The 20,405-nt window shown below is 48.4% G+C and overlaps 1 protein-coding gene across 1 annotated transcript in view; it reads left to right on the top strand.

The window, feature by feature from the left end:
- Nucleotides 1–20,405, top strand: part of TLL2 (tolloid like 2) — a 128,215-nt gene that overhangs the window by 380 nt on the left and 107,430 nt on the right. The window lies entirely within an intron of this gene.

Raw genomic sequence — 20,405 nt, 5'->3', positions numbered from 1 at the left:
GCTCCCCGGGAAAACAATGTCCCAGAGGGGCTGCTTAAATCACACTCCGACTGGAACGTCCCGGCCCCTGGTTTGCGGCGCGCACAGGGTGGCGGACGCGGGAGCGTTCCCAAAGCGAATGAGGGCGGGTGCCCGAGGCCGAGAGGGCGCCCAAGGACTGGGGCGGGCGCCGGAGTCGCCTGACAGCCAGGTGGTCAACACGGGCCACCGTCGGTCGCGCTGGGCTGGAGCAGAGGAGCGGGAGCCGGGCTGGGCGCGGCGTTCTCAGGCTCACACGGTGTTGCTGGCTCCGATTTCATGGCATTTGTAAGTTTCACGCAAAGTTTCCCAAGATCTTGTGGTTACTCTTGGGAAGAGAGTATAAAAAGCGAAAAGCTTCACAGCAGGCAAAAAGAAAGAGGTAGCCGAGGGGGAATGTGTATGACTCAAGTTGCCGCAAACTTCCCTGTAGCCCCCTCAGTGTGGTCGCGCCTGGGGGTCTCCCTGGGCCGGCGGAGATGGACGCCGTCAGGTGCTCTAATCCCGCTAGGAAGCCGCGCCCCGGGACGCGGGGGTCTTTCTGGCGCACCTCGCGGCCCAGGCACTGCAGCTCCCGCTTCCCACTAACCACCAGCTGGCTTTTGTGTCCCAAGGGGAGCAGCTTCCGAGCCGGAATAGTTGAGGCGTCAGCCCCAGAAGGGCCCAAGTGCATGTTCCAAAGAAAGCCGATGGGTCTGGGACAGTTCCCAGCTGGGACAGACGGATACTCACGCCCCCGAGAGCGGACGGTCTCAGAAGCCCGCCGAGCGGCTCCTGGCCGGTGGCCAGGGGCCGCGGGTCCTGGTGTTTGTCTCTAGGCAGGGTCCGGCCGCTTCACTCGGCAGGCCGCAGAGATGAGCGGACCAAGGGAAGCTCGCAGCCTCCATCTGCAGAAGGGCAGGGTGCTTTTCTTCTGGTTGATGAGGGAAGTGCAGTGCATGAGCCAGTGTGGCCCCGTTCCCTCACTCCCTGGAAAACTCTAGTAGCCTCAGTTTCCTCATCTGAATTGGGGACAGTAATTGTAGGAGGACTCAGATAACCTATGGAGAAATTCTCTGCAAATGGAATAATTGTGATGACACTGTAATTATTTGTGTTGTTACTGCAGCGAGTGTGGTCTAGGCTGGGGGTTGGGCAGGTCAGAACTGGGTGAAGTCTGGGGGAAACCAGGTTACTGGGAGGTCAGAGGACCTAGGAGAGTGTGAGACTTGAGAATCTTGTGAAGGTTGAGGATTATACCAGGTTTGAGGGTCCTGGGCTTATGCTGCAGGAAGATTCCTCCAGTATAGCCATCTATTACTGTACCTTGTGGGGCTTCTGAGTTAGGAAGGAGGGCAGAGTTGATTCCTGGCTAATTTGAGAGAGTATCAGCAGGTAGTATGCCCTGACTAAGGTATCTCAGTTCCTCATGGGACCTCCGTCCTGACCAGGTTGAAGAGTCTCTGGAGCACTGAACGGTGCCCTTGCCTGAAATGAGGGGCACTGGGGCTGCATAACTGGGATGAGGGCGAAGTGATCAGCCATCACCTGCACCTGTCAGGTCCTGGACTTTACTGGATGTGAACTGGGCCTGGGCTGGGGCAGCAATCAGTGTGTTCGGGAATGTATCGAGCACCTCTGGGATGCTGGGTGCTGATCTAGGGCCTGAGAATCCCGGTGAAAGAGGCATAGGTCCGTCTGTGAGGGCTCTCCAGCTCCTGGTCTCAGCCTTGTGGAATAACACTAAAGCAGGTTTGCCTGTTGGGGCCTCATTTTTCTCCAATAATTTTGGAGAAAATGCTAGATAACCAGGGCATGCGTGTTCTGTGACTCTTCACAGACTGGACAGGATGGGCAGCAGGGCCGGAAAGTAGCTGTATGGTTTCAGCCAGCTCCATTCATCCTCCGCAGCCGTCCTCCATATTCCCAACCCCTTGGCCTCTCCTTCATCCATGCTGATGCTAAGAGTGACCAGAAGAGGGCGATGGCAAGGGAGACCTAGGGGAAATGTCACGTCAGTCTACTCATGCTTCTGGAAATTACCTGAGCAAGGGAACTGCCTTCTGGAAGGACAATAAGCAGTTCACCAAGGACTGGAGACTCAGTGTAAGAAAGTGCCTCTCGGCTTGCGGGGAACACTGTCTTTCCTGGTTCCATATTCAAACCAAACCTTAAGGGGCAAACTTTCCTCCTATCCCAGTCACATGCTGACTCCCTGACTCCTCTAGCCAGAAGTCCTCTGCCTAGGGCCTGCCTCAGGGCTTTGAACCTAAAACACCTCCCACCTGCCCCTTCTTGTGCTGGGGCGGGGGCGGGGTGTGTCTCCATTCTGCTGTGGATGCAGAGTACAGACAGAGAGTCTGGAGTCTGTTCCTGGCCTCTCAGGAGCTGTGTTCCCTGGCAAGCCTCTCCTCTCCAGCCCTTAATTCCTCATCCATAGAGTGAAACTGTTGGACTAGTTAGGGTGGCAAACTGACAGGTCCAGGGAGCTGGCTCCCTTAGTCCACATCCGCCATCTTGCCCTGTGCCCTCTTCACACCTTGTAGGCACTTGAGTTTGTGCCCCTGGCCCCTTCCTTCTCAGTATTCTATGGTTCTATGACCTTTGCTTCCAGCTCAGGATCTCAGAGGCTGAGCAAACGGGTCAGTGTTCTGTCATTTGCAATTTTACCATTTACACATTTTACTATTTACTCTGTCATTTACAAACTGTGTGTGACCTTGGGCAAGTCACTGAATTTCTCCATGCCTTAGTTTCCTCATTTGTAAATGAGGATGATTCCCAACAGATTAATGTGCTTAGGACAGTACCTGACACATAGTTAGGTACTTTATAAACAGATTTCCTAGAAACTTGTGAAAGAACATCTTCATGCTCACCTTTGAAGTGAGTTTTAAGGTGTAAAATTTAAATTTACTAGCAAACAATCTATTTGATGCTGTAAAAAGGGACCTTTTAAAATCAGATGATTGTGGAGTGGGAGTGGGCCTGGGAAGCCCTCCTGGCCTGGGGCTGGTAAAATGCGTGGGACTTCCTGGGTGTGGTCTCTGTCTGGTGGTCCACTGCCCTGCTGTTTGTTTTTCATCTGATACTGTAAGTGAGGTCAAGAGTTCAACTGACAGTAAATCACAAGACGTCCTTCCAACCACCACCACAGCCCTGAGAACAACTTTTGCAAAGCTTCTGAGGGCTTCTCCAGGTTGCTTGCCCTCACCCATAATTCTTTAGCTGCGTTCAGAGCCAGAGGCCTGGATTCTTGTCCTGCCCCTGCCTCTTACTCTTCGTATGGCCTTGAGCAGGTCCTCCACGTCTCCATGCCTCGGTCTCCTCATCTGCAAAATGGGTGTGGGAACAAAACTGCTTGCCTTTTAGGATAGACATAAGGCTAGTTGTAGCTGTACTCCTGAGAGAGCAGAGTCTTAGACAGGACTTGTGTGTAGATAAATCGTTTAGGAGGTGACCCCAAGGAACAGGGTGAGGGAGCAGGGCTAGTATGATACGGAAAGAGGAAATCCAATGAAGGGAGTGGAATTGAGGTAGCTGCTTTAGTTGATGGGGCCATGTCCCCACCCGGCCCTTCCATAAAGCCTCCCGTAATTATGTGCCCAGGGAATAGGAGGCTGGAGCATTTATCCAAAGGCTGCTGTGCTTCATTGTTTGCTCCCTTTTCCAGTTTCTATTCCTGTGTAAAAAACTACCCAAACTCTGTGGTATAGAACAGCCACCATTTTACTATGTTGGTGGGTCTGAAGATCGGGAGTTTGGAAAAGGCACAGCAGAAGTGGTCCTACCTCTGCTCCCCAGTGTCTGAGCCTCTGCCGTGAAGACTTGCAGGCTGGGGGTGACTTGACAATTGGGGGCTGGAATCATCTGGAGGCTCTCTTGTTCTCTCATATGTGGCAGTTGAGGCTGGCTGTTGCCTGGGGCCTCAGTTGGACTGTTAGCCAGAACCTACAGGTAGCCTCTCTGTGTGCCCTCCATGCGGGCTGGTTAGGCTTCCTCACAGCATGGCAGCTAGATTCTAAGTGTACACATCCCAAGGGAACCAGATGGCAGCTGTATTGCCTTTTATGACCTTGCCTCAGAAGCTACGTATCATCACTTCCACCATAGTCACAAGCTCTCCCAGATTCAGGGGAGGGAACATAGCCCATCTCTCCACCAGAGGCATGTCAAAGTCACATTGTTAAAAGAGCATGTGGAATGGGGGCTATTGTTGCAGCCAGTCTGGGAGAATATGACCATTCCTTGAGGCATGAACTTCCCTGCACCTGCGTGGGCAGGCGCCTTGAGCTCTATGGATTCCGAAAAAATTCTCAAGCAGAAAAGTGGGGAGCCATGCAGTGGATGCGTGGAACTGCCCAGAGTTGAGCTGAGGATATGGGACTCAGGTCACCAACATTGTCTACCTGAGGCTCAAACGATATGCAAATAACCTTGTAAATTGTAAAGTGCTCTGTAGCCTTTTGGGTTTATTAAACCCAAGGGAACTGGCTGACAGCAGCTTTACTTTTCAGCTGGTGGCTTGATAAATGCCAGGGCCTTCACATATGATAAACATATATATTCCTTCATCAATAAATACAGTCGGCAGTCCCTGACAGGCTAATGGCTCAGGAGCCAGGGTGAGGGTGCTGGCCTGGGAACTAGCTCTTTCCTCACGAGCAAGTCTGTAGTCCTTCCTCTCACTTTTAGACCTGACTTCTGCCTGGAATTTGGGGCCCCACTCCATCTTGTCATTCTCTCCCAGAGACAGTGACCTTACCAATCAGCTCCTTGTTTGGGGGGTCACCAGAGCCCTCTAGGACAGCACTCTCTGGGCAGCTCCTGCCAGAAGCCCTCACGTTACTGATACGAGGCTGGAATGTCAAACTGTGTGAGGTCAGGAATTGTTGTCTGCTTTGGTCACTGCTGTAAGCCCAGTGCCCAGTGACACGTCATAGGTACTTGTCAATATTTGCTGAATGCGGGAATGATGATTCTGGCCCTGTGTGGGTTGGGTCCATGGCTGAAGGAACCTCCAAGCTCACTGTCAGCCTGGAAGGGAAGCAGAGCCATCCCAGTGGGCAGCAGCCCTCCTGAGAGTGCTCCAGGTGGAGCTGGGGGATGTGGTCCTGGGCAGTGCTCCCCCAGAGTTTCCATCCTTCATGGCAGGGGCAGGTGCCCTGGATTCTTCTGTACAGATGTGAGGCTTCCATGGTACCTCCTGGCAGGCTGTCTCCCTGGCACAGCCTGTCCCCAGAGCAGGTGCAGCTGCCATCTCCCTGGCACCTTGTCTCTCCCCAGCGGCCACACCCAGGTGAGGGCGGCTGGCAGTTTTACAACTTTATTTTTATCCCTACTTGTTATGATGTCCTTGCTGATTCGGGCAGGTGCTGATTTGATGGAGTCAAAATATTTCAGGGCTGTATGGAGACGAAATGTTCATCTTTCCCACTTCTCCAGGCAGGAGGCACATCTAGTCCACCTCTGTCTCCAACTTTTCACCCCTGAAGTGCCTGGGGGCAGGGCACGAGGTGGTGAAGAGCTTGGGCTTTGACACTTGACGGACCTGGATCCAAAATCTGCTGCCCATGCAAGGCTTTGTGACCTTGAGAAAGTTACTTAACCTCTCTGAGCCTCAGTTCCCTCCCTTGAGAAGTACTAATATTCACTTCTCAGGGTCATGGCAAGGGTCAAATGATAGGATGTTTGTCACGTGCTCAGCACATTTTCTGGACGAGGCAAGAGTTCAGTGATGGATATGTACATTACTAGAGCACAGAGCAGCTGCTCACCAGTACTTCTTTAACTCTTGTTGAAATGCTCTAGAGGAATTTGAATTTTTGTGATAAGTGAACAAGTGATTTCATGTAGTGTATTTAGTTAGGGATTCTTAAATTCAGACCTGATAATTATTGGTAAACAGGGTCTCAAAAGTAAGTGAAGGGTGAATTATTTTGGTATGTGAGTTATAGCCCAATAAAGATTAAAAAGGAAAAAGTCAGTGATGATGAGTAGGGGCCAGGGCAGAGGCTGGGGGAGGAAATGCACTGTCTTGGTTCCTGAGGAACTGTCGGCTGAGAGACACAGGTTGCCCGCACTGAGAGTTCGGCTAACCGAGTAGGCAGAGAACGTGTGGCCATCAGGTGCCCAACAGAGCCCAGAGGTCCCAGCCAGGACCATGACTTATGCTGGGGGGTGCAGGTGGTGCAGCATCTGGGGGAGGGGAGGTCAGAAGGGGAACGCGTCAGCCCATTTTGGGCAAGGATGTTCCAAGAGCTGAATGCTAGTAAGAACACCAGCCCGTTGACCTTCACCCCAGCCCCCGGAGTAGGCAAGCAGCTGGGATGGTTCCCGTTTTGCATCTGGAGACACACCCTCGGGCCTAGACCCTCTGCCAGACATTGGTCCTCTTTTGACTTCTGACGCTATCTCTGTAGGCAGAGCTCTACACTGGAGACAGAAAAGTCTGCAAGTGGGTCCGCAACTCTGATGTCAGTGGAACCCGTTTTTCCATCTTTCTCCTGCCCAACCGTGCAGCGGTCAGTGTCTTGCACCCTCTCCTGGGGGTGGTGTGTGTGTGGGGAAGTGCCCTTTACTCCTCCGTCCAGCCCAGTGAGAGGAGAGGAGGAGCCATTACGACAGCCCCTGGTCTGCAGGGCGCCTGCCAGGCCGTGGGTGCTGAAGAGCTAAGTGCCAATCAGACCTCAGCCCTGTCCCTGGGAGCTCCTGGGCGTGGCCTCCTCAGCGGATAGGTGCTCCTGATGGAAGCCGAGTGCAGACAGGCCAGCAGCGCCTCCCGTCAGCTCTGGACCTTCCCTGACCGCTGCTTCTCTCAGGACTCTCCCCGGCCCAGGGGCCATGGTTGTTTGAACGCCTAGGTCCTCGCTGGCCTCTTGGTTCGGTACCCAAACTTTGGAGTAAGACTGACTTGGATTTTCTTTCTCAGCTCTGTCACTTACTGGCCGTGAGACCTTGAGCGAGCCCCGCAGCCTTTAAAGTCTCAGTTTCCTCATGTCCATCATGCAGTCAAGAGATACTCCTAGTTCACAGGCTGTTGTTGAGTGAAAGGCACTTGATACTGTGCTGAGCAGATAGAAGCACTCAATAAATGTGAAATACTGCTGTCGTTTTGTGGCTTCCGAAGAACCTGTCGCGCGCATTAAATTAAATTACACGAACAGCATCACTTTCCGTTCCTATGAGAGCGCTGAGGAGTGAGCTGACTCTGGAGGCGAATTGCGGGGCTGCAGATCCTAGCTCTGCCACTGAATGGCTGTGAGGCCCTGAGCTAGCTTCTTAAGCTTTCTGGATCTCAGTTTTCTCACCCATAAAATGTGGATACTAGTGTCTTCCGCAGAGGGTGATTATAAAGGTTGGATGAGTTAACATAGACCGAGCACGTAGTGCCTGGAGCACGGTAAACATTCAGTAAATATTGTTGTTTTTAATATTATCATCCCACAGAAATCCAACAAGGTTTCCAAGAGTAGGAAACCAAGTATCTGAACAACTGGAGCAGATGATGATTTCAGAGGTTTATGCTTCCAAGCGATGCTGATGGCAATAGTTCCTCTATATCCAGAGACCTTGCTCTAAAAACAGATCTGCCGTGGCACTCACTGGCTTCTTTGGTGTTAGGCTGGGGGTTCCACGCACTGCAAGCCAACCAGATGTCCAGGCCCCACCCAAGAAGCCAGCCCCTGACTGGAGATGTGTGAACGGTGTTGAGTCTGAGCCTCCATTCAGCCAGTGGTTCCTCCCAGCCACTTCTCTTTCCAGCAGCATTCCTCCAGGGTCCAAATAGCCGAGGTACAAGCAGGATTTGGGCCCACGTCGCATTTGATGGCAATGCACATCCTTCTACCATAGATAGTCAGGCAATCCGAATAGAGGCTGTAACTTGATTGGTCCCCAAACCTTTGCCTTCTCACCCTTCACCATGTTTTTCAAGAGGAAGGACAATGATATTAACCTCTCACAGTGGTTACAGCATTGCCTTAGCATTGTTTATAAAGCTCCTTTCCTTCTGTTCTCTCCATTGGTCTCTCAGATAGCCAGGAGGTGATCCGGGCACTCACGGGAGAAGCTCTGAGATCTTATGATCTTGTGGGCATTGCAGGACGAGGTCTGGGTGCTTGTCCAGGGGAGAGGCTGGGCTAGGGCCCGCATAGGACACTGAACTTGTAAGCAGTGGGACAAACACCTCAAACCCCTATTCTCCCCTTGAAGCACACCGCCTCTCCAGCCCCAGAACGGCTTCTCCTCTCCTGGATCCCTGACCCCCCAGTCAACAAGCATCTCCCTGCTGCTCAGTCTGAAGGTCATACTTGTACACTTGTTCCACAGAGCACCATAGCCCACCACCTTATCCCCACTGTTTTCTCTGTCCTTAGCCAGGAACCCAACAAGGATGAGACAGTTCTGGCCTTTAGAGTACTCTTAGTCTCAAAGCATAGGGAAGGATAAATGAATCATACAAGGTGTTGAAATGCAACTTTCTCCCTCTCTGTTCCCCCATCCCTTTCCCACACGGCCCGGGGCAGTGCCTGGGTGTCAGGTCACTTGAGGACGATGGGTCCAGCCACTCTCCCCAGCCCAGAGGGAGAGGGCCTCGATGGCCCATGTTTCCTAAGGAAGCCTTGGGTGAGTGGCAGCCTGGGTAACAGAGCAGAGCAGTGAAACATCCTGTTTAAGAGACTACTTTTGGCATCAGGCAGCCCATGACTTGAAGCCTGCCTCTGTCCTCACTGCCTGTGTGGTTTTGACTAAGTTTCTTAACCTCTCTGAGCCTCAGTTTCTTCATTTAGAAAATGGGAATGATATGAATACCCATGAACTAGGTTTGTTTGCAGATTGAATGAGGCAGTGAACAAGAAGTGTTTAGCAAGCGGTCACTAATTTTTAGCTATTCTCCTTGCTATTATGATCACGCCTGTTATTGTTCCCCATTTAAGAATTTCCCTGTAAGTGACAATTTCTCAGTGGCCTGTGTCGGCTTATCTCTCCCTCTGCAGAGTTCTCTTGGGATCCCGAGTGTGCAGCAAGTGATAATTTATTGCTCCACAGCTCGCTTGCTCTCATCCATGAAGCAGGGAGCGGATAACAGATAAACCAAATGCATAGAAGCAGGTTTCTCAGGGTATCCTCTTAGCCCGCTCATAATATGGTTCTGCCAGGATGCAAACATAGCAACAGGAACCGAACTTTCCTGCTGATTGGTTACAGACCTATCTGTGATCACACCATCCTCTAACCACTTCTGTCAATTACCAATAAATATTCTCAAGCTCGCCTGCATGGGCACTTGAGTGTTGATGTTCAGCCCCGAGTCTTCACCTGCTCTACCAGCTGGGCCACTTATCTCCCAGCTCATCCTGCAATTTGCACTGAGCCTCCTGCCCTTCCTCCCACCGGGGTTACTGGCCTTGAGTTGATGTGAGTCCTGTGTGAGCCAGTTTCCCACAGGAGCAGGCCACCTTCCGCCCTCTTTTTCCCATCCCTGGGTCAGTTTTCCTTCCCGCTGAGCCGGCACTGGTTTGCCATCCTCTCCCCCTGGGCTCAGAGTCGGCTGTGGTTCGCTAAGGTCTGGGCCTCATGGTGGCATGTGCCGGGTGGCACCTTGTCGTGATGCCAGGTGCTTCAGCCAGAAACCTGGTACCATCCTGGATACGGGTCTCTCCCTCCCCTTCTCATGTAGTCCAACCCAAGTCCTGCCGATTCTGTTTCCAAATTTAAGCCCATCCACTTCTCTCCATCTTTGCTGCCACTGTTTGGTCTAAATCCCACCGGCTCCCGCGTAGGCTACTGCGATGGTACCTGAACCCGTCTCCCTGCTGCCCCCTTGCCTCCCAAAATCTGTTTTCCATGTTGCAGGCAGCATGATCTTTTTGAAATGCACGTTTGATCATGTTTGCAAAATTAGACCCACTTAGGACCCTCAGTTTACATATCCTTTCCCCCCCAGGCCTTCTCAGGCCTGCTCTCAATCAGGTCCCTTCTTTTAAATCTCTCATCACCTTTGTCTCCCTGCATGTTTTACAGTCCGTAACTGGGTATTGGAGTGACTATTTATTTGCTCAATGTCTGTCTCCATTATCAGACAATGAACTTCAAGGGGTAGAAATTAGACTCATTCGGTTTCCCAGTCACCAGCACAGTGCCTGGCACATGGTGGGTGCTCAACCAATATTTGCCAAATGAAAAACTGAGCAAATGAGATCCTATAGGGATTTGGAAAAGGGATCAATCACTGTAAGACAGTCAAGGAAGGCTTCCTGGTAAGGGGGGTGGTGAGCCCTGAGTTTGGCCTGGAAGGATGGAAAGGATTTGGAGAAACTGGGATGCAGGGGAAGGCATTTCAGGTAGAATAAACATCGTGAGTTAAGGCAAGGCAGCAGGAATGCTTTGGATGTGTCTGGAGCTGTGGGAGTACCTGATTTACTTTGCAGAATAGTAGTGGCAAGATTGAAAAAAGCTTGGAACAGTGAATGTCAAGCTGAGACATTTAAATCATGCCCCTTAAGAAAGGGGGAGCTATTGATGGTTTTTGAGCAGACGGGGAGCTACTGATGGTTTTTGAGCAGACGACCATTATGATGAAGACAAATGATGTTTAGGATCTGTAGAAGCGGGAAATAGGAGGACCACCAGGGGTTCTAGGCTTGGGAGCATGAAGTTCAGACTTGGGCCTCAGGAATGGAAAGGAAGGGAAAATGGGGGAGAGATCATGGCTGTGTGTGTGGGAGAGGTCCCGGGAGAGGTCCCAAGCTGAGCTCTGCCTCGAAGTCTAGTGAAACATAAATGAGTTCATCCAGAGATGCTCAGCAAGCATTGGGGTGCCCTTGAGATGGGCCGGAAAGGGAGATTATTTTTTTTTTAACATAAAGCAGTTTTCTTAATTATACAGCTAATATACATCCACTGGAGAACATTTAGAAAATATAGAGAGCAAGCAAGAGTAAAAATTTCCAGCAATTCCATGGTCGAGGAGTAACCGTTGTTAATACTTTGTTGTATATTCTTCCAAAATTTTTCATGCATGGGTGTAATTTTTAAAAAATGCTATACATATAGTTTTGAACCTGCTTGTATTTCACTTTCACTTAGTACTATGAACCTCCTTCCACGATAATAAAGATGCTTATGTAATACATGTACTTGTATGGCAACAATTTAAGTTGTTCGGTATAGATGTAATTTAATCAGTCCTCTATTGTTGGACATAAAGATTTTTTCCCCCAATCATTTCTTTTGCTATTATAAACAATCATGCTGGAGTCATCCTTATTGCTAGATTTTTGTATATGTTTTAAATTATTTTTTTAGAAAAAAATTCTACCCATAGAATTGCTGGGTCAAAAGTATAGATGCTTTTACGGCTTCTGATTCTTTTTTTCAAATTGCCCTTCAAATTTGTTTTTTACTCCTTTGCACTCTAAGATTAACATTTTTGTATTCTAGTTTTTAAAATCTTTGTTGGTTTCATAAGAGAAAAATAATTTACAGTTTCTTTAATTTGCATTTATATTGTAATTGTATTTCTTTTTCAAATAATTTTGAACCTTAAAAAATATATTTTGGGGACTTCCCTGGCGGTCCAGTGGTTAAGACTTCACCTTCCAATGTAGGGGGTGTGGGTTCGATCCCTGGTCTTAGAGCTAAGATCCCACATGCCTCAAGGCCAAAAAACAAAACAGAAAACAGAAGCAATATTGTAACAAATTCAATAAAGACTTTAAAAATGGCCACATAAAACAAAAATCTTTAAATATATTTTGACCATTTGTATTTATTTTGCTGTGTGAATTTCCTATTTATGGGCTTTTTTTCCTTCTTATTTATGGACTTTTTCTTTCTGCTTATGTTCATTTTTTAATTAGGTGGTCATTTTTTAAACATTTTGTAGGAACTGTTAGAGATTAGGACTTCAACCTTTTATCTGACACGTTTGTCACAAATAATTTTTGGAGAGAAGAGTTTTAAAAAGCAGAAAGCTTATCCTGTACCATATCACTCACTTGTTCCATGGAGATAATTGCATGGCTCTATCAGTTAAGATCAGTTTAAATTGCTAGTAATGAACCCATGTTAATTGGCTGTGGCCATCAGGGTCCAGTTGGGAGACTGAAACCACATCAGTAATTTCAGAAATAATTCAAAAATTTAATATAAAGGATTATTAACTGGCAAAAGGAGGTAGAGAGAACTTTAAAGAAAACAGGAATAGTAGATACAGGGAGCAGCTACTAGGGAAGGAATACATTTGGAAGAGGTCACCCCACACACCCCTCCCCGGCTGTAACTTCATAGGAGAGGATGTGGCTGTGACCCACTGACAGTTGGAGAAGTTTGTTGAGATGCTATAGGAAGCGGCTGACAAGTGGGGAATTGCCCACTGGAGTTTGGGCAAAACTCTGAAAGTTGGGTGCCAGTGGGTTTCCCAAACACTGCTGGTGGCTGCACTCTACAGGAGCAAGAAAGATGAGGCCCGGAAGCAGGAAGAGAATTCCCTTCCTCTTGAAGTCCCTCTAGTGCCCTCTACTGACAAAGTCTAATGTGCCAGCTGACAAAGGAGAAATGTTTCCAGGGTCCAGCTGGTGTCACAAAGCATGACAAAGAAGGGTGATAGGCTGATAGAGCTGATGGGCAATATATTGATAGCTGGAACACTGGCCTAAACAAGCCAGAAGTTTCTTTCTTTCTCACATCAAAGTCTGGAGGTCCGCAGTCTATGGCCAGGTCCAGGAAGTCCTCTAGGGTCCAGTCTCCTTCCAGCCTGCCCCTCCACTTTCCCTGGGCTGAGGCCCTTGTCCTCATGGTCCACGATGGTAGCCAGAGCTCAAACCATCACAAACATGGTCTGGACATGGAAGGCATGGAAAAGAAAAAGAACAAAGAATGTGAGAGGTTCCCAGGAGATGCCATCTGCCATCTGCTTTCATCTCGTTGGCTGGAAGTTAATCACACGACCACAGATAGCTACATGGGATTCTGGGAAATATTTCTTCTGGAAAGTCTGGAACTGAACATCATAGTTTCTGTTAGGGAAGAAGGGAGAAAAGGTATTGGTGGACAATAAGTGTGCCACAGTAGACTACTTGCTGGAACTTTATGAAGAAAATTTAGTCAAAGTGATGATAGGCTCATGACCATTATTGAATGTTAACTAGATACACAAGTAAGATTTTAGAGTAAAATCTTTTAGAATGTTAGAGCTGGAAGTTACCCTTGGAATTATTTATACTGTTTTTCATGTTTCCTATGAGAACCCTGAGGGCCTGAAAGGGCAGTAATGTGTCCAAGTTCACATGGATAGCTCCCGGCATGCCTGGAGGTGGACCCCCAGGTCTCCTTTACTCTCCACCTAGTGTATCTTTCCACTCTCTGCACTACTTAGGGTCTCCATGGGCCTTTGTCTTCAGAATGAGCCCTGCTTAATTGCACTGGTAACTTAATGCTCCACAAGAGATCATTCCACAGTGGAGGTATTAGAGCTTATGAGATATACCTGGCCTTGGAATCAGGCACATAAGATGCAAAATTAGAGCCTGGGAAGCTTCTGGCTTTTAGAACCTAAACTGCTCCCTTTTCTCCGTTACTGAGTGGAAGCCATGTGAGCTTAGGCTATGGGAACATAGGAGGTGTGAGACAGCAGTAAGTCATATGCTGCTGGAATTAAGCAGTGAAAAGTGTTATCTTAGGCCAAAGTAGCCATTCAGTTTACCAGTCAGAATGCCATCTACCCATTTAGCTATGGAAATAATGGGAGGATTTTCTTAGAACAGCAGTACCAGCCAGGTGCCAGCAGGAACCAGACTTTACCCCAGATGTTTCAAATGAAGAGACCTTCATGAAGGGACTACTTACAGAGACAGGGTTAGGATGCAAAGAAGGGTGTGAGGCACCCAGAGACTAACAAGTCTCCCCTGTGGCTGAAGAAATGGGAAGGGAGCCGTGTTACAGGAGCTGGAGCTGTGCAGGAGGGGAGGTGGCTGAGTCACTTGAAGTATAGTTGATTTTCAGTATTGTGTTAGTTTCAGGTGTACAACGTAATGATTCAGGGTTTTTTTGCAGGTTATATTCCAGTATAGGTAAGACAGTACATAAGACCATATATAAGACCATGGGTATAATTCCCGATGCTATATAGTATATCCTTGTTGCTTATCTAATATATTTTATATATAGTAGTTTGGATACAGCACCAAAGCAGGGAGAAAGCGGGGAAGAAATGCCTGCAGCTCTCTGCCCTCTTCGCTCTGATCTGCCAGGATCTCCTCCTGGTTGAATGCGAGCAGAAGCCAGAGAGCAGTGAGATGTGGAGGAAGCAGTCCACAGGATCCGCCTTCCTGGGCACAGAGCAGGGCAGAGAGGGTGGAAAGTAAGTATAAAAAGAATAACTTGAATCATAGCTCAGGCCTTGCCGCAGATATTCTTTCGCATGGATGGAACTATTTTAGTATTTTTACAACATACATTTGTAAATGGCCCATGTGTGGCACCTCCAATGCCACTCCCTCCCCAGGCCAGTGTCAGACATGGGTAATTGATCACAGCTCCTTTTCCTGAGGGTCCAAGAAGTCACCTCACAGCACTTAGAGAAAACATCACCAATTGAGTGGGATGGGCATGTGAGATGAAATATATTTGGAGGTGTAAAACTTACCTGGCCTTGCGAATATGGCCTACCTGCTCACGCTAGTCTGGTAGAGAATCTTTTTTTCTGGGGAATTAGCTGAGCAGGGATTTCTTAAGCCAAGTGAGTCCTGCTTGGAAAGCCAAGCTGTAGCATGGCTCTGAAATGCATTGGTGCAACCTTATTGTACTGTAGATGAAGAGGCGAGACAGGAGGTGATGTCTGCCTTGAGCAAGGTGGCCTCTTGGCTCCTCTGTAAAGTAGGGTGATGCCCGCCAAGGTAGAAGGCAGGACGAGGTGTTCTCTTGAGATGGAATCAGCTTTCAGAGACCAGTTGCTCTTTGGTACCCATCTGTGTGTGGTGCTCTCCTAGGTACTGATTGACCTTTAAAAATTTTTTTTTAATTGAAATTTTTTTCAATTTTTCAGTTTAATTTTTCAATACTTCAATTAAAAAAATTTAATTGAAGTATAGTTGATTTACAATATTGTGTTATTTTCAGCACAGTGATTCACAGGTGTTTTTGCAGATTGTATTCATTATAGGTTATTACAAGATAATGGGTATAATTCCCTATTCTATACAGTATAGCCTTGTTGCCTATCTATTTTATATATAGTAGTTCGTATCTTTTAATCCCACACCCCTCCCCCTTCCTCTCCCCTTTGGTAACCACAAGTTTGTTTTCTCTATCTGTAAGTCTGTTTGTACATACATTCGTTTGTACTGTTTTTTAGATTTCACATATTAAATGATATCATATAGTATTTGTCTTTCTCTGACTTATTTCACTAAGCATAATATTCTCTAGGTCTATCCACATTGCTGCTGATGCCAGTGTTTCATTCTTTTCTATGGCCGAGTAATATTATATACATACATATATACATACATCTATATATATATACATCTATATGAATATCTTCTTAATCCTGTCGTCTGTTGGTAGGGACTTGGGTTGCTTCCACATCTTAGCTATTGTAAACAGTGCTGCTACAAACATTGTGCCGCATGTATCTTTTTGAATTAGTGTTTTCATTTCCACCAGAAATAGAATTGCTGGGTCATATGGTAGCTCTATTTTTGGTTTTTTAAGGAACCTCCATACTGTTTTCCATAGTGGCTGCACCAATTTACATTCCCACCAGCAGTATACAAGGGTTCCCTTTTCTCTACATCTTCTCAAACATTTGTTATTTGTAGACTTTTTGATGATAGCCATTCTGACCTGTGTGAGGTAATACCTCATTGTGATTTTGATGTGCATTTCTCTGATAATTAGCCATACTGAGCATCTTTTCAGGATTGACTTTTAACATGGAAAGTCCTATGGACTTTCAGGTCCTGCTACTTTTCTGGAGTGCACGCTCAGACCCCTGAGTTCAGACTTTAAGTGGCTTTGAATAGAAAACTCCTAGCTGGAACAAATGGCCAATGGGTTATGGACATTGCCAGCATGGTTTAGGGCATAGATGGCGAGTAGGTCTCAATTCATCTGCCATTCCTATCCATTTGTGCTGGTCCTCTGTAGACTGTGTTGAGATAGATTTGGAGGCTGTGTCCAGGTTCGGTGGACAGGAAGGCTGCGATCAATGAAGGATATTTGCTCTGGGACAGAGGGGCTAAGAGGGGTACATGTTTGTCTCATAGTTGCCATCACTGGTTTCGAGTCAGCAGATGTGGCTTCTAGACGTGTTACTTTGAGCAAGTCAATTAACCTTCCTGGACCTTAGTTTCCTTACGTTTAAAGCAAGGACATGGCTTAGGTGACGTTTAAACTCTCTCCATCTTAGAAATGCCATGATTCAAACTAGTTTGGGTTTTTTTTTTTTTAAGTCTTCAGTGTAGAACTTGCAAAAAGTCTGTTTGATCCGATTAAACTATTTCCAGCTCCCCACCCCTCTCTGCCATATGCTTGAGTAACTAAGCCCTCCATGCCTGTGAAGGCCATTTCCCCAGGCTGGAGCAGCAGAAGACCCTGGAGACGGAGGTCTCCCATACTAAACAGATTCTCCTCTTTAATCTCAACCAAAAGATCCAGGAGGCATGATTCACATCTCACCCTGTTTCCTCTCCTCTGTCCTCCTCAAGCGTGCACCTCTCGCCTCCTGCTCTGCAAACACGCCTGAATGCAGAGTCCTGAAATTTAGGTTCGTGGTTTCAAAGTTCATGGTCCTGAGAATAAACAAAAAAACTATTGTGGTTGCATAGCGCTGTGGACCCCATTAACACCGCCCCATGAATATTTATAGCATGGAACTACAAAAGAACATAGAGGCCATATTGTATTTCCTAGAACTTTCTTTCCATGGGGTCCTTTCTCTGTGGGTCACTTTAATGTAAGCTTTGCTTATTTAGTTGCACACTTAAAGCCGATTAACTTTTCACTAAAAAAAACCCCTCCCTGTTTGTTTGTACATACACTCCCTTGACAAAGATTCACAGAAAACTGCTTTAAACCTTTTAAATCCCTCTGCTGGAAACTTGAAGTGAACTAAATGTGTCTCTGGGTAGGATTTCCCTGTAACTCTCCCTGCCTCTGGCCCCTCCCTGTTTCCTGAGAGGAATTCCAATGGTTCGAAGCCTCCAGATTTAGTTCCTCCGGTAATCTCAGCTTCTCTCTAGGTGACCATCTTCTGGAACATTAACAAGGTCCTTCTTGAGCAGCTTGTTATTGGGATGGACAAATGGCAATCCCTGGGTGGATGCCTTACGCTTCTCTAATAGACATTGTATAAACCAATCATTAGAGCTAGAGGGACATCACCTCCATTGGTCTCCAAACTTCAGTGACCGTGAGTCACCTGTGGGGGTGGGTGGGATATGAACTTAACACGCATATTCCTGGGCCCTGTCCCTGGAGAGTCTGATTCCGTAGATGTGGATGGGGCCTGGGATCTGTGTATCAACACTCCTTAGACACTTCTAACAAAGTGGTCTGTGGCCCCGCCTTGAGAATCCCCGCCTTGAGAATCCCTGAGCTGGTTCAGCTTTCTCAATGTATGGGTGAAAAAAATGACACCAAAGGGAAAGTGGTCCACCCAGTGTCACATGCAGCATCCAAGCGCCCTCTTCCCAGTGTAGACCATGCCTGTGATTCCATACTGCTTTAACTCTGGCCCTTCGTGTCCCAAGTTGCAGCTCTACTGTGGAACATTTATGATTAGGCCCGTAAGTGGGAAACTAATTGAAAAATAAACCTGCAAGGCCAGTTTGTACTGTAGAAATGAAAATCAGGGACCGGCCTGGTTGGTGGAGGCGAGGTGAGATGAGGCCAGGTTAGTACCTGCTGGAGGTCACCCCTGCAGGATAAATCCAGGACTCTGCTGGTTTTGGAGTGAGCCCTGGGGTAGAGCAGGGCCTGTGGCTGGGATGGACTGGAAGGCTGCAGGGGGTGAGGGGGGGAGTTATCCTCCAGCCGTGGCAGACTTCCTGGGCCTCCCGCTCTCTGGGTGCCAGGAAGCAGTCTTGGGGAGGGTGTGGCTGGTAACAGAAGGTGACAGTAGAGTTGAAGGGGTCTCCCTCTGACTGGCTGGGCTTCTCCCAGGCTCACAGACTTCCCAGCTCTGCAGGCCCCGACCAGGGGCCACTTAAAATCCCCAGAATCCTCCCTCGAGACTCTGGATCTCAGGGGGCGTTGGGGGGAGGGTTGTGAAGGACCCTCTGGCCAACCCCTCCTGTCCTCTGTCCCCTCCAGTCACCCCCACTGGACTGTCTGGTCTTGGACAGGCAAGCAGCTCATCTGGGAACAGAGCTCTTACCCGCTGACCATGAGATCAGGCCCCACCTTGAATCCCAGTTCTAGAAACTGGGTCCTCTGTGAGGCAGTGAACTGGGCTCCAAGTTTAGAGCCAAGAGGTCTGCCCTCAAGCCCCGCCCCCTTCTCACAGTTGTAAGTTAACAGGCTGGTCGTGAACTTCCCTGAGCCTGGCTTTCCCTCATGAAATGGGGCTGACGGTCTTTGCCTTGCCTTCCCCTAGGACTTTGGTGAGGAGCGCTCATTCACTCACTGGCTCATTTACGAAAACGGAAGGTCCCAGAACTGAAGGTCCTTGCCAGTCCCTGAGCAGGGTGCTGGGGTGGGGTGGGGTGGGGAAGAATGTGTGCGTGGAGGGGATACAAACTGTGAAGTGCTGCACCCGAGTGAGGGACTCCTTGTGCCCGGCTCCACCTTGGGTGCTCTAATAACCCCGGAATTTTGTTCCCTGTGTCTGAGACTTCCTTTTGCCCCTGCCCAGCCTCTCGGTTCCTGCAGCCTCACCTCCTGCCTCACTATCGTTGACAGTCCACGTGACTGGGTCCCCACTTCAGCCAGGGCTCCTCACCGGGTCCCTTCTGCTCCTGCCTGACAGTGCCTCACTGTTTCTCCCCTCAGGGCCTTTGCACATGCTGTCTCTTTGACCAGCATGCCCTTTTTCTTGTTATCCACTTGCCATACTTCTGCTCACATGTCACCTTCCTACTCAAGTATCACCCCCTCTGCAAGGCCTTCCCTGATCCCACCCCCAAGGCTGAGTTAGTCCCTCTTCCTGTCCACGCTTCCATCCCTGCCTGAGCAGCAGGGGTTACTTCAAGGCAAAGACACATGGCAGTTGGGAGTTAGCACTGAGAGGTGGCCTAGAGCAAGTTGCCTAATCTCTCTGAGCGTCCTTTCCTCATCGGAAAAAAGAGCATAATAATGCTTATTGCACAGAGTTGCTGTCTTGAGGGTTAGGAGAGTATGGAGAGCCTAGCATGTGGCTGGTGCTCAAGAAGTATCAGTCCCTTCCTTTTCAGTGCCTTGGTCCTGAGAGAAGAATTAAAACACCAGATTTGGAAGAAACAGAGAGAGCTGTTTCAAGATAAAGGGGGATGTGTTGGAAGGGCGTGAGCTCCCTGTCAATGGAGGGGTGTGAGAAGAGGCCACTCAGGCATCACATGGTGGGTTGGACCCAATGACCAGTAGGGCCCCTTCTAGTCCTAGGAAGATTGCTGAGCATTGCAGCAGTCTCTAAAAGGTGTTCCTTAGGACGGAAGAGTCAGTGAAAAGAAATTCCAGGGCAACCACATTGGCAAATGCTGCATTCTCTTTCTCTTGGAGAGTTGTGATGTTTGTTAGGATTGTAAAGGCTCTGAGAAGTACTGCAGTAAAGAAAAGCAGTTCACTGCCGGGGGCCCGGGTTTGATCCCTGGTCAGGGAACTAAGGTCCCACAAGCTGTGCCAAGTGGCCCCAAAAAGTGAACCTATCTATGAAACAGAAACAGAATCAGGGACATAGAGAATAGACTGGTGGTTGCCAAGGGGGAAGGGAGTGGGAGAGGATTGGATTGGGAGTTTGGGATGAGCAGATGCAAACTGGTATATATAGAATGGATAAACAGCAAGGTCCTACTGTATAGCACAGGGAACTATATTCAATATCCTGTCATAAACCATAATGGAAAAGAATATGAAAAAGAATGTATATATAGCATACTGAGTCACTTTGCTGTACCGCAGTAATTAACGCAACATTGTAATTCAACTATACTTCAATAAAGATAAATTTTTTACAAAAGCTTTATTGCTTTGCCAGGCAAAGGGGGCCACAGGGGGCTCACGCGCTCAAGATTGTGTGTCCCACCCTGGAGGGGGTAGTGAGGAATCTTACAATGTTCAAGGAGCAGGGCGTGATCAGCTCGTGGGCATTCTTCTGATGGGTTGATGGTGAGGTAATTGGGAGTCAGCATCATCAACCTCCTGTTTCCAACGGGTCTGGGGTCTGCGTGCTTGTGGACAGCATACAGTTAACTTCTCCCACCTGGTGG

This window comes from Neophocaena asiaeorientalis, unplaced genomic scaffold (assembly GCF_003031525.2).
Source record: "Neophocaena asiaeorientalis asiaeorientalis breed wild unplaced genomic scaffold, Neophocaena_asiaeorientalis_V1.1 scaffold240, whole genome shotgun sequence".
Lineage (NCBI taxonomy): Eukaryota > Metazoa > Chordata > Mammalia > Artiodactyla > Phocoenidae > Neophocaena > Neophocaena asiaeorientalis.
The sequence above is the reverse complement of the archived record's forward strand: the minus strand, read 5'-3'. Positions and strand labels throughout refer to the sequence as shown.